The 18566-nt window shown below is 38.6% G+C and overlaps 1 long non-coding RNA gene across 1 annotated transcript in view; it reads right to left on the reverse strand.

Moving 5' to 3' along the window:
- LOC133387752 (uncharacterized) overlaps positions 1 to 18566 on the reverse strand; it is a 37158-nt gene that overhangs the window by 17226 nt on the left and 1366 nt on the right. The window lies entirely within an intron of this gene.

Consider the following 18566-nt stretch of genomic DNA (forward strand, 5'->3'; position numbering starts at 1 on the left):
CAAGTACTATGCGGTACCCGTACCATGGACAGCACACCTTCAACTTTGTCTGGTAGCAAATCAGCAACCAGTGCAGATTTCAGCGCAGAGGTATTACGTGCTGACAGGGTCTCACTCATGTCAGTGATTGTGCTGCAGCATTCTGCACTAACTGCAGCCCCCAGGTCAGGTTGTGCAGTATGGGGATTTCTGTAACTTGGCTGACTGGCTGCCAGGATTCTTTTAGTTTTGGTTACGAAGCCTGACCTGTTGTGGGATGCTGCATTTTCTGTCTTACTCACAGGTCTCTTGTGGTTGGTATGGTATTGCATTTAGGAAATCATCACTGTCTTTTGTTTTTTTTTCTATTTGCATTTCATTTACCTCTGACCTTACACTCTTACATCCATAGAAGCAACAACAGTGGTTCCATGTGGTCAGCTCAACTCCCTTCAACCCACTGATGATGCACTTTGTTGGCTGCATGATGGTTTGTTTCTTGCCAATAACGGTAAAAGAGAATTCACATACTGGGAAGTGTGGCTTCAATCACTGTTGCTCCCAAGCTGCTTCCTCTGAAGATAGACCAAACCATGCATGTTTTCTCTCTGTCAGTTATTATTTACTAGAATTGGGTTGGCTGTCAAAGTGAGTTAATAGCAGCCCACAGAGTAGGCAGGAAAGGGTAGAGAATCTTTCTAACTCTTACTCATTTCTCAAACCTCCCTCTGCAGTGAAGGGTCAAGTCTGCAAAGAAGTTTGGAGCAGCCACATTAAAAAGAAGGCAGGGGGTTGCCAACCCTGCTTTCATATAGATATCGTTGCAGATGATCCCTAGTCAAGCCTTACCAACAGCACAATCCTAACAATATCTACTCAGAAGTAAGTCCTTTTGAGTTCTGTGGGGCTTAGTAATTGTGTTTAGAATTGCAGCTTTCAGGGCCATCACCTTTACTCCTGAGTGCTCCCATCTAACACCTCCACAACACTAGGCTCCCTTCTTCCTACAATGGCCTTCTAGTGATTGGCCTGGCCTGAGGGCATTTAAATCCTTCTTGCTAGAAGCAAGTAAAATAGATTAAATGTTCCCTACCCAGGCTCCCTAAGCAAGTGAGAAGGAATGATCCCGTAATTTTAGCTGGACCTGGAAATACCCTCATTTACCTAAGATGTCTCTTAATTTTCGATCAGAGAATTTTTTTTTCTTTGAGTGGTATGCTCCAAGCAACTGTGGTTGATGCTTAATTTATCATGCTTAATGACATCACTACCATGAAAACCCTATTCATAGGGTCGCCATAAGTTGGGATCGACTTGAAGGCAGTCCATCTCCATTTTTAATTACATCACTAGGGCCCGCCCCATGCCATCACTAGGGCACACCCCAATGACATCAGTAGGGCCTGCCCCTGAAATCTCAGGGTTCGAGATGCTTCTGATCTGGCAACCCTAACACAAATGTATGTTAGTGGATCATTTAGAATTTGAAAAAGGCAAGGTATTCAGGGTTGATGCAGATAGACTGTTACCAATACTGGAACACAGGAAGCTGACCCTAGTATGAAACCAAGAAGTGCTGCTGCCAGTAAGAGTAAACAATACTGAGCTAGATGGACTAGTAGTCTGACTTTGTATGTCTACACTGACTGGTAGCAACTCTCCTTGGTTTCAGACTAGGATGTTTTGCAGTCCTTCTTGGTGATGCCAGTTACTGTACCTGGGATCTTCTGCATGAAAAGCAGATACTCTATCACTGTGCTATAGCCCTTGCCTATATGGATTTATAATCCATACATTTTGGTTTATGCATTCTGGAGGTTCCATTGTTTGGGATATAGTCTTCATGTCCCTCTCTCCTGGACTTCACCTTAATTTTGGGAATTGGTGCTGTCCAGCAGACAGATGTTCAGGCTATTGCATGTACATATGATAAACTGCATTTAACAAAGAATGATGGGAGCAGAGGCTCTTTTGCCTCAGAAACACGTTTCTGCTGTCACAGAAAGATGTTAGAAGTGGACTGGGAATTCAGACAAGAACAGAAGCAGAACTATTAATGAGCCGAAAGGGTTGACATGAGGGAAGATAACAAGTGGCGCTGGAGTGCGTGATAACCACCTCTCATGTGCTAGAGGGGCACCAGGGAAGAGCTGGTTTGTTTAAGAAGAATCTAATTAGGAGCACTAAGATGAAAACGGAAGAGTATAATTAGCCATTTTGTGGGGGGAAACATAGGAACAGCTTTATATTTATCAAACTGTGATATGGTTGCAAAGCAGGGGATATATAGTCTTTGTGAAATGCTTCAAGCTAGGTTAGTAAAATCCTGCATAGATGTCAGGCAGCAATATTGGATTAGAGTGGTGTTTATACTGGATAATGCTGCTTAATTATTTACCTAGGAGCCCAATAAAAGACAGCAACATTGTAATTTGCTGAATAAAGCTAGACCTTTGGTTTAACTCATTTGTCAGATTTTTTTCACCAACTCCCACCCCCACAGAGATCTTCTCCTTGGAGACTGAAATCAGCCTAACTAGACATGGCATTCACACATGAATGCATATAACAGGTTCAGCTTTTTCCTTCTAAGTAACAGCCGGGAGGGGGGGGAGAGAGAGAGAGAGATTAGACTCGGAGCACTAGAGTGTGGGGGAGGGATTTAACCCTTTCCCATTGTACTATGCTCCCTTGAGCTGCTTTTAGCCTCCGGTTGGAGTCTCTAGAGTCACCAATTGAAGCTTTTCTCTTTGGCTAATAACAGATTCAAGGGGAGATTTCCATTGGGACTTTAGCATAGGGGAAAACAGTGTACTTTTCCCCCATGCACCATAGTCCTGATCTCCCACCATCCACCACTCCTGCCACCTTACTGCTGTTATTCAGAAGAAAAAACTGTATGTGTTAAATTCAATCATACACTTTACATGATGTTCAGTTATAATATCATGTCAAGTGTCAAATATCAGAAAGTTTGCATCTATTTGTCAATGAATACCATGGGTGGATAACCTGTGGCCCTCCAGATGTTGTTGGACTCCAGGTCCCATCAGCCTCAGCCAGCACAGCCAGTCGTCAGGAATGATGGGGAACTGTAGCCAAAAAACATCTGGAGGATCACAGCATTAGCCACCTTGGTCATGTAAGTCTCAAGTTTGAACAGCAGTTCAACATCCATACTCAACTTCGTGGGTGGGTGGGAGACAGGACTTGTCCTTACAGAAGTCATGCTGATTCAGCAAGACTATTTCTTCTACATGCTTGGTAATTCTGTTAACAATGCTTTCCACTAGTTTTCCTGAAACAGATGTTAAGCTAACTGGCCTATAGTTTCCAGAAATATCCCCCCCCCACATTACTTTTTTAAAAATTGGTGTTATATTGGCCACTTGCCAGTACTCAGGGATGGAAGCTGATCTTGGGGACAAGTTACATATTTGTGTTAGAAGATCATCATTTTCAGATTTGAGTTATCTGAGAATTCTCGGGTGGATACCATCTGAATCCAGAGATTTGTCAGGTTTTATTTGTTCAGTAAGGCCAAGAACTTCATCTCTTGTCACCATTATTTGCCTCAGTTCCCCAGATTCCCTTCCTGTGAAAGTTAGTTCAGGTGCAGGGATCTGCCCTATATCTTCTGCTGTGAAGACAGATACACAAAAATTATTCAGCTTTTCTGCAATCTCCTCATCCTCTTTTAAGACACTTCTGACTCCCTCAGCATGCAAAGTCCAACTGCCTTCCTAGCCAGTCTCCTGCTCCTAATGTATTTTCTTTACATTTTGTTTTTCAGCTTTATGTTGTTAGCAAAGGGCTCCTAAAATTCTTTTTAGCATCCTTTACTGCCTGCATCTCTCTTGCCAAAGTTTGTGCTTCTGGTTTAGGAAATACTGATGGTTAAGGGACATGCATTGGTAAGAATTGCCTTTCTGGGATCAGGTCTGTTGCTCAGTTTCATTGCTTTTGTATGTTTAAGATGTAGGTTATAACATTCATTGCTATTGCTTTTCAAATGGGCGGTTACACCTGTACTTCTATAATTATATTCCATGGTTTTATTATTATGTTGTACATTGCTCTGAGTATATTTAGAGTAAGAACAAGGACAGAAATATATTATTTATTATTATTCCAGTCCTGTATACTTTTCTAACAGTAGCCAGTCAGATGCTGTAGGAACCCATCAGCTGGGCATAAAAGTAAAAACCCTTCCTGTGTAGTTTGGTTCTAGGGGAAGGGACATAGCTCAGTGATAGAGTATCTGCTTTGCATGTAAAAGGTTCCAAATTCAGCCCCTAGAATCTCCAGGTAGGGTTGGGAGAGAACCCTGTCTGAAATCCTGGAGAGCCACTACCAATCAGTGTAGACGGTACTGAGATAGATGGACCAATGGTCTGACTCAGTATGAGGTAGCTTCCTGTGTTCCTATAGTAGCATCTACCTTTGCATATGGAGGTTTCCTACAGCCATCCTTGATCATGCAAATACTATGTGAATGCATCCTTAAAAACAGCACATATATAGCATGTGCTAACCCCAGCCAATTGGCCCACACAATCAGGTTACCGGGTCTCCAGGTGTGTCACCTCAATCTCCAGACTCTCAGCTTTCACTGAAAAAGGAAAAATTAAGTTTCTAGGTGGTCTGGTTCAAGAGATATACACCAAATTGTCAGCTGGCCCCCGCACAACTTCTGTTAAATAAGCTTGTAGCTGGCTGCTCTAACCCCACCCTTTCAGGTTTATAGCCAATAAGTGAAGTCAGGGTTGTGAATGACAAGGCAATAGCTAGAACCCATTGCAAGGCCAGAAAACTGCTGTATTTTCCTGCTTGCCTGAAAATCTCATAAACTGAGCAAGCTAAAGTTTTTTCCCCTCTCTTGTGTGCAGGAGATCTCAATGCCATTACAATGTGTTGTGCTTTTCTAATTATGAGCAGTCAAACAAGCTTAAGTTTTCCTGGGCTGTTGAAGAGGGCAGTTCATTTGTCTAAATCATAAACCTGTTTTGAAAAACTTCCAAATACAAAGCTTTAATCCTGTATTCACTTTTGTGGTAGTAACAATATAATGCTAATCCCACATACCGGGAGTAAACCCCATTGAATTCAATAAGATTTACATTTGAGTAGATATGGTTAGGACTGTGCTATAAACTGACTTCCCGGAAGGAGTGCTGGCTGGTGGTTGTCTCTGAGGGAGCTCTGCCTCAGAGGAAGCTTTTTTCAGGTTAAAAGCCAGCCAAGAGGAATCTTGGACTGGCTTAAATGTTCTCCAAGGTATAGGAGAACCGATCAGATTTTCCACAAGACTTCGTTGAGCTGTCGGCGGCTGGAATTGATCAGGAAATCCCTGAGATAAGAAGGCATGCTGATCGGCTGAAGACGGAGTCAGGATTTCCACGCAAGCTGTACTGGAAAAAAGCGAAGCGTTCTTTTTTTCTTCTTAAAAAAAAACGTTCTTAACCAGCGAGCCTACTTCTGTCTAAATCTTATCATTTGCCTTAAATTACTACAATAAAAGGGATTTGTTTACGAATCAGCAACTGAGAAACCTGGGTGAGTCATACTTTTTCTCTTTTAAATATAATTAAGGAAGAAAGAAAATGTAAACAACTTATATACTTTTTTTACGACAAAAAGCTGGCCTGAATTTGGAGTTTTAAAGTTTAAAAACGGATGAGAGGTAATTATTATATTTTGGACTATTTTTCTCTTTGGACTATTTCTTTTTGGACGAATCTGCTGCTCGTATATGTTACTAATTGTTTGGTGTTGGGAACCAGAATTGTTTTACATTCTTGGATGTAGATAAGAACTGTGCTGTGCTGGCTGGACTTCAATAACAGGCCTGGAATATTAACTCTTTTGTTGGTGGAGGGGAAAAAAAAGAAATAGACTGCCTCTAGGTTTTGGAACAGTGATTGATATCAGAAATTAAAGGCTTTTCTTGAAAATGACAACTAAAAAAGCAACTAAGACCCAGGAGAGAAGAAGAAGTTCTACTGATCCACAGGAAGGGATTATACCCCCAGATATGTTTCAAAAAATAATGGAAGGGATTAATGATATAAAACAGGAAATGAAAACTGAATTGACAGATATAAAAGACTATATTAAAACACAAGTGGATGAGATTAAAGGGACAATTGGGCAAATAAAGGAGGATGCAAAAAACACTAAAGAAAAGGTACAAATCTTGGAGAATAGAACAGATATATTAAATCTGGAATTAGAAAAAAACTTGGACTATATGGCTGTGACTGAAATGAGAAATAAAGAACATTGTTTGAGATTCCGTGCAATTCCTGAGGAAACAGGTGAAGACATCAGAGATAAAATTGTTAATGCTCTAGTAAAATTTCTGGATTTGAATGAAGATCGGATGGAATTTGAAATAGACAAAGTGTATAGAATTAATTCCAGATATGCAACAATGAATAAAATTCCAAGAGATGTGCTTGTTCATTTTATAAAGAAGACGACCAGAGATATGGTATTACAGCAACACTTTAAAAATACCTTTAAAATTGATGGTAAGGAAATACTGGTGATGAAAGAAATTCCTATTAGACTTTTACCTAAGAGAAAAGAATATGCTTTCCTTACAGAGAAACTTAAGCAACGCAAAATTCAATTTAGATGGGATGTTCCAGAAGGAGTGATCTTTACATTCAGACAACAGAAATATAGATTGAATACTGTTCAAAAAGCAAGGGATTTCTTGAGAAAAGCTTCAAAAGATATGGATGAAGATAAACTCAAAGATATGGATATAATTCCTGGGGAACAAAGTCAACAAAGATATGCAGAGGAAGGAAAGGAAGATGATGGATTAAAAGGAGCATCAGGCACATTTTAAAATACACGCTTAAAGATGGATTACAAATATCTAACTTGGAATATAAATGGAGCTAATACGGCACAGAAGAGAAAGAAAGTGTTTCACTATTTGAAAAAATTAAAATTGGATATAATTTGTTTACAAGAAACTCATATTAAGAAGAAAGATTCCAAATATTTGATTTGTAAAAATTTGGGTGAAGAATTTATTTCGGCTGGACCAAAAAAAAAAAATGGAGTTGTTCTCTACATTAACCCACAATTGCTTCCTAAATTGGTATTACTGGATGATAGTGGTAGATTTGTGGGGGTTGAAATTACTCTACAGGGTACAAACATTTTGATAGTGGGTATCTATGCCCCCAATGAAGATAAAACAAGGTTTTACACAGGACTTATGGAAAAATTGTCAGAGTTTTCATATGACCATTGGTGCGTTATGGGTGATTGGAATGGGGTAATCTCACCAAAAATTGATAGGCTTTCTGAAAAAAATATCAAAGAGACACAGGGTAAATTACCGAAGATTTGCTTTGAACTGATGGAACATTTAGAATTGGTGGATACCTGGAGATATATAAATGATAATGCAAAGGAATTTACTTATTTTTCAGAAAGACACAAAACATTCTCGAGGATTGATATGATCTGGATGTCTAAAATTTTAGCGAAGGACACTTCTAAAATGGATATATTACCAAAAACTTTTTCGGATCATAACCGTGATATTAACTTTAAAAAAGAAAAATCTTGGATTTAGATGGAGACTAAATGAATCTTTATTACAGAATGACAAAGTAGTACAAGAATGTAAGAAGAAATTAAAAGAGTTTTTTGAACATAATTTACATAAAGGAACAAGTGAAAATATCGTTTGGGATACAAGTAAGGCATTTATGAGGGGATATCTTATTAAATGTAACTCTGAATTAAAAAAAAAGAAACAACAGAAAATGCAATTAATTTTGGAAGAAATAAAACAAAAAGAGGAAGAATTGAAAAAGAATCCAGCTAAAGTTTCTATTGTAAATCAAATCAAAATGTTACAGAAGCAAGTATCAATGCTGACAGTTAGAGAAATTGAAAGAAAACTAAATTTTGCTAAACAAAGGACTTTTGAATTTGCAAATAAACCTGGGAAATGGTTAGCATATAAATTAAGAAAAGAACGTCAAAAAAATATCATTTTAAAGATACAAGAAGGAGATGCGACGTTGACAGATAATGTAAAAATTAAAAAGATTTTTCATCAATATTATTCAACATTATACAAATGTCAGGAAATTCCATCTGAAAAAATAGAAGAGTATATATCTAAACAGAATTTGCCTAAAATTACAGACTTTCAGAGACAAGCTATTAATGGCCCTATTACGTTAAGAGAGATATCTGAAGCTATAAACAAAATTAAATTAGGAAAGGCACCAGGACCAGATGGGTTATCTGCAATGTATTATAAATGTTTGGAGGAAGAACTCTTACTACCTTTACAGTCTACAATGAATCTTATTCTGCAAGAGGGAAAGATACCGGATAGTTGGAAAAATGCTAATATAACATTAATACCTAAAGAGGAGCAAGATTTAACTAAAACAAAAAATTATCGACCAATATCTCTATTGAATAATGACTATAAAATTTTTACAATGATCTTGGCAGAAAGATTAAAAATAATATTGCAACAATTTATTCAGGAAGATCAATCAGGGTTTTTACCTAAAAGACAATTACGTGACAACGTCAGGAATGTCTTGAATGTCTTGGAATATTTAGAACAACGAAATGATAAACAAGCAGCTTTGATTTTTTTAGATGCTGAAAAAGCATTTGATAATTTGAATTGGAAATTTATGTTTCAGGTTTTGGAGCAAATGGATTTTGGAGACAATTTTATAAAATGGATTAGATCGATTTATACATCTCAGAAGGCTCAGATAATTGTTAACGGAGATTTAACGGATTCATGTGAAATACAAAAGGGTACAAGACAGGGATGTCCTTTATCTCCTCTTTTATTTATTCTGGTCTTAGAAGTGCTGCTTAGAAATATAAGGCAAGATAAAAGAATTTCGGGATTAAAGATAAAAAAAGAAGAATATAAATTGAGAGCATTTGCTGATGATTTGATAATTGTACTAGAAAATCCTTTGGAAGGAATTAATGTATTGATGGACAAATTAAAAGAATTTGGACCGTTAGCAGGATTTAAGATCAACAATCAAAAAACAAAGATGTTGGTGAAAAATTTAACTTTAAGGGAACAGAAAGAGTTAATGGACAAGACAGATTTTACAATAGAGAAAAAGTTGAAATATTTAGGTATCATTATGACAAATAAAAATTCAAAGTTGTTTCATAATAATTATGAAAAATTATGGACAGAGATTAAGAAAGACTTGCTAAGATGGGATAAACTACAACTGTCATTAATGGGTAGAATATCTGTGATAAAAATGAATGTATTACCGAGAATGATGTTTTTGTTTCAAACAATACCTGTAATATCCTCTGATTTACCTTTTAAACAATGGCAAAAAGATATCTCTAAATTTGTATGGCAAGGAAAAAAACCAAGAGTCAAATTTAAATTACTACAAGATGCCAAAGAAAGAGGAGGACTGGGATTACCAAATCTGAGACTTTATTTTGCTGCCTGCTGTCTAGTCTGGATAAAGGAATGGATCTTATGGAGGAATAAAAGACTATTGGATTTGGAGGGCCATAATTTGAAGTGGGGATGGCATGGATATCTATGGTATGACAAAGTAAAAGTAAATGTAGACTTTAACAATCATTTTATAAGACGTCCTCTGTTGAAAATATGGAATAGATATAAACCAAGGTTTTATTCGAAAATACCATTATGTGTCTCAAGTCAAGAAGCGTTTTATAGAAGAGAAATGGCTGGAAAAGAGAAATGGTTAACTTATCAAGAACTATTAGAAAATGTACATGGAGAATATACAATGAAAGAGAGAGAACAACTGACAAAGGAAGGATATAGTTTTCAATGGTTTGCCTATTTACAATTGTTAGAAAGATATAAAATGGACAAGAAAATGTATGGGTTTGAAATAAGTAAATCTGATTTTGAAATAGGACTGTGTACAAATGATGAAAATATAATTGCGAAAATGTATAAACTCTTATTGAAAATGGATATGGAGGAAGAACAAGTAAAAGAGTGTATGGTAGTGGGCAAAAAATTTTGGTTATAATATACAAATGGATCAATGGGAAAATATGTGGAAAAAAGGTTTGAAATTTACACTATGCTATAATCTTAAAGAAATTTTTTATAAAATGATGTACCGTTGGTACATGACTCCAGAAAAGTTGTCAAAAATGTATAGTAATGTTTCTACTGGTTGTTGGAAATGTGAACAACAAGAAGGATCATTTTATCATATGTGGTGGTTATGTAAAAAGGCAAAATCATTTTGGGCACAGATAGGTAGGAAGATGCAAAAAATTCTAAAGATAAATATTCAGTCAAAACCAGAATTTTTTTTATTGGGTTTTATGGATAAACAAATAGAAAAGAAATATGGAAGAATAATATTATATATGATTACGGCAGCAAGATTATTATATGCACAAAAGTGGAAAATGGAATCAACACCAACAATGGAAGAATGGCTATTGAAATTAATGGACTTAGTAGAAATGGATAAATTGACATGTTTACTTAGAGAAAAATCGACAGATACATTTCTTAAGGAATGGAAGCCTCTCTTAGACTTTTTGTTGAAAGATCAAAATAAAATGATGATACTGGGATTTGACGATTAATTAAGACAGCCCATGGAGAAAAGGGATTCTGTATGTATATATTAAGGGACAGGTTTGATGTATATTATATACTTATAGCTGATCTGTGACAAATCGGAAGTCAACTATTTTATTTTCATTTTTTGTTGTTGTATTGTTATGTTTTTTTGACTTTGTTTTGTTTGTTTTTGGAAAAATTTGAATAAAAATTATAAAATAAAAAAAAGGACTGTGCTATAAACTAATGGGGCTTTTGAATGAACATAGCAAAGGATTGCATTTGTATTGTAAGTCTTTCTCCTCCCATCCCAATCCTATTTTTAAAGCAATTAGAGAGGGCTTACCTAGGTGTCACTGCTTTTATTTGGTAGGAAACTAATACTGATTTTATTTTAAAAAAAAAGTTCAGCAGTGACCAACTGGTTTTGACAACAAATTATATGGAGGTGTATGTATTTTACATCTCCAGTGTGTGTGTATATATATGGAGTCTTTCTAACATCTCTGTGTGATAGGGTTGCCAATTAGAAACCAAGGCAGGTCACAACAAGAAATAAATCCCTTTAAAATCCAGTAACCATAAAAACAACTATAAAACAGTTGCAAAACAGCTTAAAGTGGCATGATTCTGAATTTTGGGTTGGATGAGTGAAATTATTTATCACTTGATATTGCAGTCCTGTGCACACTTCCCTGTTTGAATAGGCCCCATTGAATACATTGGGACTTGCTTCTGAGTAAATATGCATAGGATTGCACTATAAATATCTTTACAGGTTGTGTAAATAATAAACTTCTTGGCAGTCATGCTTATATAAATTTTTGTTCATACTATGTCCCTATGAGTATCTGATTTCAAACAATGGTTGTACATTATTATTTCCTCTACATTTTAAGTGTGCCCTTCTTCCTTGGGGTGGTCATGGTCCCCTTCTGTTGCTTTCACCCTGAGGGGAAGATTAGGCTGAGAGATGGTGAGTAGCCCATGGTCACCCAGGAAACTTTGTCACAGATTTCCATTTTAAAAACTTAAATAAAATGATCTACTTGTAGGCAAAGTTTATGAAGTAGATCCACACAATACATTTAAAGCACATCAAACTCATATTTAATGCACAAGACCTCCCATTAAGAATCCTGGGAAGTGTAGTTTTCCCCTCAGTTATAGTGCCCACCACCCTTAACAAACTACAGTTCCTATGATTCTGTGGGAAAGACTATTGCCTAGAAGCCTAGAGAGCCATTGCTAGTCCATGTCATCAGTACTGAGCTAGATGGTACCAAATGGCCTGCGTCACTATAAGGCAAATTCCCCTGCACCTAAAAGTAGAAACAGACTCAAGGGCCACAGCAACTCTGAAACTTATTTATGTGTTTTTACAACATTTATATACCACTTTATTGTAAAAAAACTCAAAATGAATAACAGAAGGAATTAAAACAATAAAGCTATTGGCAAAAACAGACAGGTATTTTTAAAAATTCAAAAAAATACAACCAACAATGAGTTAAAAACAGATAAAAACCATACTAGAGTCTACGTGCCTGGGTAGACTTACCTAAAGAAAAATGTTTTTAGCAGGTGCTGAGAAGAGTACAATGAAGGAGTCTGCCTAATGTTAATAGGCAGGGATTTCCAAAGTGTAGGTGCCGCTATACTTAAGGATTCATTTCTTACAAGAGCAGAACAAGTACTATGTGGCCCCTTTAACACGGAAACCATGCCTTGAACTTGGTCTAGTAGCAAATCGGCATACAGTACAGATTTCAAAACAGAAATATTATGTGCTGACAGGGTCTCACTCATGTCAACAATTGTGCTGCAGCATTCTGCACTAACTATAGCCCCCAGGTCGGGTTGTGCTGCATGGGGATTTCTGTAACTTGGCTGACTGGCTGCCAGGATTTTTTTTAGTTTTGGTTACGAAGCTGACTGGTTGTGGGATGCTGAGTTTTCTACCTTAGTCATAGGAATCTTGTTGTGGTTGATATGGTGTTGCACTTTGGAAATAATCACTATCTTTTTTCTTTTTCTATTTGCATTTCATTTACCTCTGACCTCACTCCCTTGCATCCATAGAAGCAACAACAGTGGTTCCATGTGGTCAGCTCAACTCCCTTCAACCCACTGATGATGTACCTTGTAGGTTGCATGATGGTTTGTTTCTTGCCCAATAGCGGTAGAAGAGAATTCACATACTGGGAAGTGTGGCTTCAATCGCTGTTGTTCCCAAGCTGCTTCCTCTGAAGGTAGACCAAACCATGCATGTTTTCTCTGTCAATTATTATTCACTAGAATTGGGTTGGCTGTCAAAGTGAGTTAATAGCAGCCCACAGAGTAGGCAGGAAAGGACAGAGAATCTTCCTAACTCTTACTCATTTCTCAAACCTCTCTCTGCAGTGCAGGGTCAAGTTTGTAAAGATGTTTGGAGAAGCCACATTAAAAGGCAGGCAGGGCATTCTAGGCAGGGGGTTGCCAACTCTGCTTGGATATCAATATCGTTGCAGAGGATCCCTAGTCAAGCCTTACCAACAGCACAATCCTAACAATATCTACTCTGAAGTAAGCCCTGTTGAGCTCTATGGTACATAGTCCTTTAGTAAGTGTGTTTAGAATTGCAGCCTTCAGGGGCATCCATCTTTACTCCTGAGTGCTCCTATCTCCACAACACTAGGCTCCCTTTTTCCTACAATGGCCTTCTAGTGATTGGCCTGGCCTGAGGGCATTTAAATCCTTCTTGCTAGAAGCAAGTAAGCTAGATTAAATGTTCCCTACCCAGGCTCCCTAAGCAAGCAAGAAGGAATGATCCCGTAATTTTAGCTGGACCTGGAAATACCCTCATTTACCTAAGATGTCTATCTTAATTTTCGATCAGAGAATTTTTTTTTCTTTGAGTGGTATGCTCCAAGCAACTGTGGTTAATGCTTAATGTATCATGCTGAATGACATAACTAGGACCCCACCCCGTGACATCACTGGGGCCCACTTCTGAAATCTCAGGGTTTGGGATGCTTCCAACCTGGCAACACTACCGCACAGGGTTCCAAACGAATAGGATAACATCTGAGTGTCTCGTGTGGCAGAAGGCACAGAATTGAATACTGGCGCCTAATGGAGACATTGCTTTTCCTATAGGATGAATATAATGCATCATTGCATTGATGGGATGCAGGGACTCCAAAAGGAATATTCCCAGCATTAGTGATCTCTTAAGGTATATTGATAAATTCAAGCAACTATCAATGTATGCTTAAAGAGCTCTCCATCTGCATAACCAGCCTAAATAGAAAATCCCCAATAGTTTGGGAGTGCATTGGCCTCTTGCTGGGTGAACACTCTTCAATAAGCAGAGTTGGTCAGTTCTCCTTCCCCATGCAGAAATCTTTTAGAAAGAGAAAATAAAGCTCAAAAAGGTAAGTGAAGTGGTTTAGGTGTGCCTCAGAGCACATTACCCTGGAACATCAAGAAAGCGTATTTCAAGCAAGGGTGATGGTCTGAGAAGTCTGGTAATCAAAGATGATTTGCCAATCATTAGTTCACTGCATGGGAGAGGGGGGGAAACCAGGCAAGTGCAGGCTACACTATTTGAACAATCCAAACTCTGATGTCAGGTTATCCTGAACCACATTTGCACTTTTCTAAATATCTTCAGTTCAAATGTTCCTATTTATCTGATGACAGAGGAAGGTTGCAAGGGAAGCAAAATGCTTTCCTATCTCTTTTTTCTGTTACGCAGGGGGACTTCAGTGATAATTATGTGTTTCAACACCTCTTTACTTGAGGTGCATATGTTTCCACACAAACCTCTTTTCAAATCAAAAAGGAATGCCATGTGGTCATAAGGAGAAGTACATAGTCAGCTGCTTTATATAGTATATACAGAGAGAGGGGGGCACTTTAAAAACAAAATAGAGGATTGTCTCTTCAGCAGAGAGAACGGCTACACTGAAAACCACAAACAAAACTTCTAAGATTTTAGCTGGCCTAGATGTCCCTAACTCTGTGTTGGATTGTAACCTTTTGCAAATGAACTGTTTTCTGCACATATGAAGTTCCACATAATTGACCACATCCACAAAAGCAGGAAAAAATAATCTTTCACAAAACCTAAACAAACCACCTGGGGAAAGACGGCAGTGATGAAAACAGTCAAGAACAGATAGGCAAATCATTGTTGAAGTTAAGACTATAACATAGCATCTTAGAAAAGCAATAATTAAAATGTAATGTTCAAAGTCACTAGAAAAGACAATAATGCTGGGAAAAACAGAAGGAAGTAGAAAAAGAGGAAGGCCAAACAAGCGATGGATTGATTCCATAAAGGAAACCACAGACCTGAACTTACAAGATCTGAACAGGGTGGCTCATGACACATGCTCTTGGAGATCACTGATTCATAGGGTCGCCATAAGTCATAATCGACTTGAAGGCACATAACAACAACAATGTTCAAAGAGAATATATTTGAAACCATGGCTGCTAAAAATCACAGATACTCAAACAACTGAATACTGACTACTATAATGCACTATATGTGGTGCTTACCCTTGGACAGTTTGGAAACTTGAACTTGACCAAAATACAGCACCTCAAATTCTATTTAGAGCTAGTTCTTGAGTACACACAACACGAATTCCTTGTGAACTTCACTGGCAGCCAGTTTGTTTCTGGGCCATGTTCAAGTTTCTGGTTCAGGGCTTTTCTATCAAGCTTTTTGTGACTCTGGAGTTCACCAATTTTAATACATTGCTACTGTTTAAGAATTGTATTAGATTTCTTTCTAATGTGACCTTGTCTTATTCTGCAATAAATCACTTTGGGGCACATATGGTATATAGAGATCTGCATGATTAAATCAATATATAAATTAGAATTTCAATCTAGAATTCTAGCAAAACTTGAAATGCACTTCTAACAATGGATATCCAAAAAAATGAAGATACACATATTAGTGTCATGAAATTGTAACATTGTTCAAAATGCTTCATTGTAACATGGCTCAGATGCAGATAATTGTGGGGATTTCATCTTGGGAGGAGATGGGCCTCTGTGTGAGTGGAAAACTTAAGTTTCGTTTCTCAGCTGCCACTAATTAAGAGCTGGAGAAGCAGCACCTGGTTATCTCTGTTATCTCTTGAAAGCCTGGTACTCAAGGTCAAGGGGGCCTGAGAAGAGTTGAGATCAGGAAGGGAGGGGGGCCTGCTAAGGCGCAAAAAGTTAAGAAGTTTGGGGAAAATTGCTTCATTAGAGAGCCCCCTGATTGGCTGAATCACTGTGAACCGTTGCTGGGGGGGGTTCTTAAGTATAGGGGGTGAGACCCATAGTCTTTGTTCCCCTGGGTTCCATCTAGATGGGTGGTTACCTGAGTGGGGTTCCACTGCCTTCACTACCCTACTTATGTCTCTCTGAGGAGAGATGAGATTTACAACTACCACCTCTTAAAGTAAGTAGAATAGGTCAGTTAGTTTTGTTAAGTTTTGGTTGTGTCTGAACTCTCTTGTATGTCTTACCTAAATCCCTAGTTGGATGTGGGTTTTGAGGAATTGTTTTGCTGCTATTAACTGTGCACTTATATTTTATTAATAAAGCTACTTCTATTTACCTTTGTGTGTTCATTGAGTGAGAACAATTTGGTTCTGTATCCAGCACCTTGACCACTGCCCACAAACTACCAAGAGTGTGTTTTCCCTTTACCAGAGGCTTCTGGACAAGGAGTGCCTGTTTGGCTCTTGTTCTTAGGAATCCTTGGTTTATCTATGTCTGGGCTCTGGGTTTCTCCTAGCTCAGAGTGTGAACCAGTAGAAGGGGTGGCGGCAGCCTATCTTCTACCTTGTAGGGTTGGTGTTGGTTGCACAGCCTTGGCAAGGGGAAAAATTGGGTTCCGGATCAATTACCGAGGGTGGGGAATTGGGTCCGAAGCATGCACCTGGCACCCGTGGGGTTTAGGGCATGACAATTAGTACTAACAAAGGGGCAGTTCAAAGAGTTACATTTTCCTCCAAATGATGCATCCCAATTATCTCAAGGAACATATTCATAAGGTAAGCCAACAAACTGCATGACCCCTCCATAGATCCAGACATAGCCTCCCAGAAGCAACTTTCATTTCAGCCACTGTGATTACAGGTCATTCAATCACAGAAGTCTAATTCTGGGAGTCAAAACCTGTATCTATTGAAATGTTAGCAATACGTTAGGTTTTCCATTTAAAGGAATTTCCAGAACCAGCCAGGATGCATTATGCAGAGTGAGTTTTAAATGACAGAATAAGTTGCAAAACTAAAATCAAATCAAGCGTATCCAGCCCTGTTTCTGGCCTGAATCCTGCAGGCTTTCAGGCCGTGCACTTCCTATTCTCATGCACAAGGTTTCCCCAGCCATTCTATTTCCAAGCCATCAAAGGATAAGAGCTCTAGGAAGATTCTGTTCTCTGGGTATCTGACAGTAATAAATGATATGCGTAGCTTCTATGACAGGCTGCTCGCTTGATAACTGATGAGCTGGGGTCATGGGAGAGCTGAGCCCATGTATTTAGCAAATGACAAACCAGCTATGGTGATCGAATCTGTATGGATAAAAAGGGAAGCATGTATAGGTTTTTACACTAAATGCGTATGATGGATAGATTCATCTTACTGTGTGCTACTCAAACATGCATTCATTCAGAATACTTTTATAATTTGAGGGGTTTTCCTCGGAGATTGTTCCTTAAAATAGTCAGTCAGATATCATCCCCCCTTTGCAGAAAAAAACGGGGATTGTAACTCGGTGAGGGGAACAGCGTGCCTCCTCTCAGCACCCTTCACAAACTACACTTCCCAGGATTCTTTGGGAGAAGCCATGACTGTTTAAAGTGGGAGAAAGGCACATCCACACGAGACATTTATTTCAACATTACTCCCTTCACTATAATTCCCAGAATTCTCTGGGAAGAGGGGCTGATTGTTAAGCCACTCTGGCCACTGGAGCTCTGTCAAAGGAATAAGAGTCTCCTAATAACATTTGGCACCCTCAACATACTACACTTTCCAGGATTCTTTTGGGGAAGCCATGACTGTGTAACTTGGAATAAATGTCTAGCATGGGTTTGGCTTAAATGTCTGGCATGAATGTGACCAGGGACAGCTTTGGTTTAAATGTGGGGGGGACTACATGTGACTACTGTAGAATAAAAAGGTGGGCAGACTCCCCCCCCAAATAATGATACTGTTAAAAATGTTTTCCTTTTGAAAAGGGACTTCCTCTGCCCAGTGCCCACCCATTCACCTAATCTCCTCTCCTCCCCCCCCCTTTCCCTTCCCTGCTCCTTCCCCAGGTCAGTTTCACCCATATTAAGCATGGTTGCAAGGAGTAAATCCCACTGAACTCAATAAGCATGCAAATGATCAAATCTGCCCTCTCCTTCCTCCTCCCCTGTGGTCAGTTTCACCTATCCTATTCTGCATGCCAAAAAGTGCTCTGACATTCGTTAATGTCCCACTACTTAAGAGAATAGGAGTCCATAACTATGGAGCAACCATCAAGAATGTCTCTGTGCCCTTTAGCGTTTAACATGGTATACACTTTGTGAAAATATCCACACCAAAAAGAGCAGATCTTAAACATCCCCAGTACATGGCATGGTTTTGTAGGCCCTACATCATATAAGGCAGGGACAGGAATCCTGTGGACCTCCAGATGTTGTTGGACCATTAATTCCCATCATCCATGACCATTGGCTGTGCTGGCTAGGGCCGATGGGAGATTTATTTATTTATTACATTTATACCCCACCTTTCTTTCCCTGATTGAAACCCAAGGAGGCTTACATATGGTTCCCAAGCTGTCTCCCATCCAGGCAATGACCAGACCTGACCCTGCTTTGCTTCAGCAGGGAGCTGGCCTTGTGCCTTCAGACCACAGCCTGGGAACTGAGATGAGTCCAACAGTATTTGAAGGTCACAGGTTGCCTGGGCCTGACATAGCATATGTCACA

The sequence above is a fragment of the Rhineura floridana genome, chromosome 6 (genome assembly GCF_030035675.1).
Source record: "Rhineura floridana isolate rRhiFlo1 chromosome 6, rRhiFlo1.hap2, whole genome shotgun sequence".
NCBI lineage: Eukaryota > Metazoa > Chordata > Lepidosauria > Squamata > Rhineuridae > Rhineura > Rhineura floridana.